A 6174-nucleotide genomic window follows, 5' to 3' on the forward strand; every position below is an offset into this window, starting at 1 on the left:
GCGCAATTAGGACAAATTACAACATCAAAGGCATCCGTTTACCCGGAGGGGATATCCTAAAAATTTCGCAATATGCGGACGACACAGTTTTATATTTACAGGACGACCTGAGCTTGAAAGAGTCTATCAAAGTCATGGATGAATTCTCTGTTGCCTCTGGGTCAAAGATAAACAAGAATAAAACAGAAATAAAATATATGGGACCGTGGAAATGGAGAACTGATCAGTTATGTGGTTTGACTGTGTGCACAGGACCAATGGTAGTGCTCGGCATATCTTTCGGAAATGAAATTAAAGATGACATGTTTAATTGGAAAGAAAAACTAGTATCTCTTAATAAAAGATTGGGACTGTGGAAAGTGAGGCGACTATCCTTTAGTGGGAAGGTGTTAGTGCTGAAGGCGGATATTCTGCCTTCATTACTTCACCTTGCCTATGTGTTTCCCATGCCGGTGTCTCTCAGGAAAACTTTCATACGGGCACTGTTTAATTTCTTTTGGGGGGGATATGAGTACATTCGTAGAGATCGGATGTACCAGCCTATAGAGGCTGGTGGAAGGGATTTCCCTCATATTCCTCTCAAACTAGATGCGTTGTTCTATTCAAACGTTTGTTGTATTTTGCCGTCTTCTGTACACAAATGTCATATTTTAATCAAATTCTGGCTGTCTGTACCGTTAAGGTTCATGGTGGAATGGGATAATAGTAAGCCAAAAGCTGAAAGTATCCCATTACATTTTAAGAAAATAGTGGAATGGGCAAAGAAAACCCCTGTCTGCAAAGTAAAAGAAAACGTAATCAACCACAGATTGCTATACGAAAAATTAATAGAAAATTGTCGTCCTAGAGACCGATTACCAATATCGCCTTCCACCTGGCTACGGACACAATTAAAAGGGTTAGACAACAGACTGAAAGATTTTAATTGGCTTGTTTTACACAGACGTCTTCCGGTCAGATCAACATTATATGCTCATAATTTGACCCTGAATAAATTTTGTCCCAGGGACAATTGTTTTGCAATTGAAACAATTCCCCATGTTTTATGGGAATGTTCTTTTGCCAAATTGGTTTGGAGAAAAAAATAAAAAAAAAATTGTGATTTTAAAAAACATTGATTATGAAGGGGTAGCCAAACTTGAACTAAAAAATGTGGAAAGGGTGCAATTATTAGCATTAGTGACTCTGGTGTCCCTTATCAAGACCAAACTTTGGGAGGCCAGATGTGGTGCGGTCAATGACACCCTCAGGTCAATGACACCCTCAAGTGGTCAACGACGGGATTAGTTGAATTTATAAAACAGGACATTTGGAAAAGAATACAATTCGAAATAGATAAGTGGGGCATTGTATCAGTGAAACAGAAATGGAAAGGGGTTTACCCTTCACTTTAAATGTTTTTAGAGCCAATTGAAATGTAGGCTAAGCCTTTGTACATATTTGATATACACTGAGGTTTATTCAGAATTCACTTTGGTATATGTATATGTTTGTATTTATAGAATTCTTTGTATTGTTTTTTAGAGATTGTTAGAGGCAAGTTAAACTTGAATGTAATAACACTGGTCAGGTTCTGCAGAACTGCATTTTTTTGAGTAGTTTTGCTATTGTTATATTGTTACACTATTTTTGGATACTGTTTTTATGAATCGATGTTATGTAATGCACTGATTATGTAATTGTATTTCAATGAGAAATGTAAATAAAATTCTTTTTCCAAAAAAAAAAAAAAAAAAAATCTGTTCTTATCAGTTTAATATCTGATACGTCCCCTATCTGGGGACCATATATTAAATTGATTTTTGGAATAGGGAGATGGAATAGGGGCTTGCTCCGTCCACTCCACGCATCGACCTGGTATTGCAGTACCTCCAGGAACGGTGCACCCCCTGTCGTTGTAAATATAAATCAGGCGTTGATTAGTTTTACATTTTTAAGGATTATAATCTATATTGTATTTTCACATTGGACAAGTTCATTTTAGTGTCAGTGATGGCTAGATACTGCTGGTCAAGTCGGTCACCGTTATATTGACTTTGATAGCTGATGTGAATGGTGCGTTAATCTTTAAAAAAAAGTTTTCGTCACAAACGGTACAGTGAAATGCTTAGTTGCAACCTCTCCTCAACAGTGCAATACACACGATCAAAAATATACACAAATAGCTAAGTAATAAAGTAGTTATAAAAATGGTTATGATTGGATATATATATACACAAGAAGACTATACAGTTCAAACTATGAAATGTGCTAAAGTCATGTACTGGTAACATGGACTGCCTCACATACCGGTAACGTTATCTGATGTATTTGTCTGAAGTCATTATTTGATCGGCCTGCTATTTTCACAAGACTCAAATATATGACCCATCTGCCTGTGTTAAAGTAACTATGTCTATTTATCCCATTGATTCTATTTCAATGATTTCACACTGCACTTTTTCAAGTGACATAAACTTGATATAGTGTAGTAAGAGTTATTCCTTCACTTACGGCATTATTACATATCATATATACACAATAAAGTCACTGGCTTACGGCCATACCAGTCTCAATACGCCTGGTCTCGGAAGCTAAGCAGGGTCGGGCCTGGTTAGTACTTGTATGCTTCGCTGCCTGGCAATACCAGGTGCAGTAAGCTTTTTTGTCCAGCAGGGTGTACTCTTGTACTATTTAATCAGGGAGCAACTGTCCGAACAGTTCAACAATATGAAAATTCTGTGAGTTTAGCTGTTGTCTGCTGCTGATGTATAATGACAAGGGGCACATTGATTGCACATGTCCATTAGGCCAGTAATGCCATCATACTGTAGACATATGGCTGCATTGGTAATGCATGCCATTATGATAAGCAGCTAAATGGATGATATACTGAGACAGCGTGACAATCAAATAAAACCTCTCAGAGAGATTACAACTGGACAAAAAGGTCATGTTCATTTGAGACAGAAACACAGACAAATTAGAGACAGATCCCCTTCACACCTTTTTATTGTAGAATTCTGATCTGTAATTAATGAACATTGACACTAGTTCATCTTGAATAATGTTTTTACGTTACAATTAAAACAAGTTTAACAATTCATAAAAATGGAATGAATCAACATGTAATTTCAATGTACAAATAAGCTAACTTGTTTGTAAATGTTAGACATCTTAGTAAGTATGCTATTATTACTAAAGCATCATTTTTAGAAAAACTAAAATATCCATACCAGAGGTGGCCAACCTTGATCCACTCCCTGCTCTACTGGGTGAGCAGACTTCTATTCCGGCCCAACAATAATACACACAAATCCTATGGCCCACAAGGATGTGCCTGCAGTCTCTTGGACCTTCACTGGGACCTCTTCATCTGCAGACAGTCTCTTGGACCTTCACTGGGACCTCTTCATCTGCAGACAGTCTCTTGGACCTTCACTGGGACCTCTTCATCTGCAGACAGGCTTTCACAGCTCTCCATATCTGAGGACAGACATCACAAAGAAACAGGCTTCAATATATTCCAATTAGACAGCCCTGACTATTATCTCTCTGTCTTCATAGTTTTCCTTTTCTGACAGCTGGAGCAGAAAATCCTTTCACCCTCTTCCATTACTGTTATCTACAAACGCATTTGGATTATGAGTTTTTAATTTACAATGATAAATAGGTGAACATTAACATAACAAGCTAATATGGCGTTAGCTAGCTGATGATATTTAACTTCACTCTAGTATGTAAAGTTGCTAGCGAGCAGCTCATCAGCCTACACACAGTGGGCTGACTTACTTGACTATCTTCGTGCCCGCTTCTGGTCAAAACCTACCGTGAGTCGAACCAAAAGTCCACACCTCTTCTCAGTCTGCGGCGCCCTGGAGCAGCACCTGGGATCAGTTGAATTGCCTCATGGGGTACAAACAAAGGATCCAATTCAGGAAAGTTGTATTTCAGGTTGAAATGCTGGTGAGTGACCGCCGATCCAATAACCAAAAGTTATTTTCAGCTGTAGGTAATAATGCAAGAAACGTTCTGAACTAATAATGGAAGAAATAACCCCTCCCCCCCAAATAAATACTACAAAGTTGCTTAGCAGCAAGGAACAGGGCGTCCATGTATATCGGCGCCATCTTGAAAACCACATGAGTACATGCATCCATCATGCCTCGTGTCAACACTGCAGGCTGGTAGTGATGGTGTGGAGTGTGTTTTCATGGCACATATTGGGCCCTTGATAAAAGTGGAGCAACATTTGAATACCACAGGATATCTAAACATCATTGCCAACCAGGTGCATCCCTTCATGGCAGCAGTTTATCCATCTGCAAATATATTTTTTTCAGCAGGATAATGCCCCATGCCACAAGGCTAGGATTGTCCAGGAATGGTTCCATGAGCATGACAGTGAATTCAGCCAACTACCAGCCATAATGACACAAGTGTGGGAAGCATTGTGGTCAATAAGGGCCAGCATCCCTGTAGAACACTTTGTAGAGTGCCCAAAGAGTGCCCCGATGAACTGAGGCTGTTCTGAGGGCAAAGGGGGTGTAACTCCGTATTAATGTGTTTCTAATGTTTTGTACACTCAGTGTCTATTGAGACACATTACAGACAGTAGTCTTCTTCAATATTCATCAGATATGAACACAATTACAATCTTTAGAGAATACAAATCTCATTTAATCAATTGCATGTGGAAAAACGTTATCAAGCCAGCAGCAGATGAAACAGTACCTGAATTATCTCCCCCCTCTCGCTGGTTTTCGCTTGCTGCTATCACTGTCTAGGTTTAGGATATATCCCATACCAGTGACAAACAAACGATGTTATCGACATATGGAATTACCAAACAAAGTCTAGCTCACTTAGTTTGCCAGCTAGAAAGAAATGGACACAAATTTATTCAGAATCTGAGCAAGCTGCCCACCCAGCAAACTGTCTTTAAAAAGACGACTATGCCCGTTCGGTTTTGGTTGAAAGTTGAAAAGACGTCTTTTTCACGGCATTGAAAATACGTAACATCGTTGAAAAGACGCATATAAAAAGACATCCGTCTACGGCCCGTTTTGGTTGAAAATAAGTATTTTTCAGGTCGTTATTTTAACGACTTGCAAAGTACATAATTTAAATGTACTTGTAGCCTATACACATGGACGCAGTAACCCCCCAAAAATTATAATTTAAAAAAATTAACAATCACACTAGTCCAGTATTTGCACAAAACATTCAGTCTAAGAATACTATCTAGTACAGTGATAACAGACAAAATACAGTTTAGTTCAAATGAATATAATTATATACATTGAATAATTATCCATCAAAATTATAGATATTTGCTGCGTTAGCAACGGCCCTCACCACCACCGCGACGTGGAAACCATCGCCCCCGACTCTACCACGAGCATGCTTGAGGTGGTCTGCCACAGCTCTCCGAACATCATGGTCAGTGGCCTTGCTGTTCCATTTCTTGACTGCAGCTGTAACACCAAAATAAACACAGTAAGTTATAGAAAAGACTAATAGATCTGGAGCATCTTACAGGTTCCCCACGGCAACTAAATCAGCATTCAGGGCTCAAACCACCGGTTATCACTAACTAATGTGTTGTGTTGTAATAATGATAATTTATTACATTTATTCAGAATAATTTAGAAGTGGATGAATGTGTTTGCTTTTCCGTGTCTATCAAAGACAAAAAGCAATTTACAAGATAAGTTTGGTTAAAGTTGTCCTTCTCAGGGGCTGACAATTGATTAGGGCTCAAACTTGCACGCAGTGTAGAAAAGACGAGGGCCTGTTTGAATGGCACAAGTTGTCTCTTTCACTCCTCCCTAATAGACTATTATAATCACATTCATTGGTAAACTCTGAACACTGTAGCCTAATATATTTGTCAGTATGCGGTAATCGCAAGTCAATTTTTTAAACTTGAAATGGGGGAATGTTTCGCCGACTGGTCGCTCAGGAGACAAAGGCAATGTCAGATGTATGAAAGACATTTGATGTAAGACATCATCAACAATTATGTATTTTTGGGAGATAATTTGATGTCAGGAAGATGGTAAAGGAGGCATTAGGAAAGGTAGAGTCAGTCAGAGTGACCAGTAGTGGTTTTGTTTTCATTTCATGCGTCGCAGAAGGAGAGAGCATTGTTTTTCAGAGCAGGGCACCGATAAAATGTGTCGTATCTGCAGT

The 6174-nt window shown here is 38.8% G+C and overlaps 1 non-coding gene across 1 annotated transcript; it reads left to right on the forward strand.

The window, feature by feature from the left end:
• Nucleotides 1-1707: 1707 nt before the first annotated feature.
• On the forward strand, nt 1708-1891 carry LOC129860233 (U2 spliceosomal RNA). The gene has a single exon (XR_008760329.1). It is a non-coding gene; the product is annotated as a U2 spliceosomal RNA (small nuclear RNA).
• The last annotated feature ends 4283 nt before the right edge of the window (nt 1892-6174 follow it).

This window comes from Salvelinus fontinalis, chromosome 7, assembly GCF_029448725.1.
Source record: "Salvelinus fontinalis isolate EN_2023a chromosome 7, ASM2944872v1, whole genome shotgun sequence".
In the NCBI taxonomy this organism is placed as follows: domain Eukaryota; kingdom Metazoa; phylum Chordata; class Actinopteri; order Salmoniformes; family Salmonidae; genus Salvelinus; species Salvelinus fontinalis.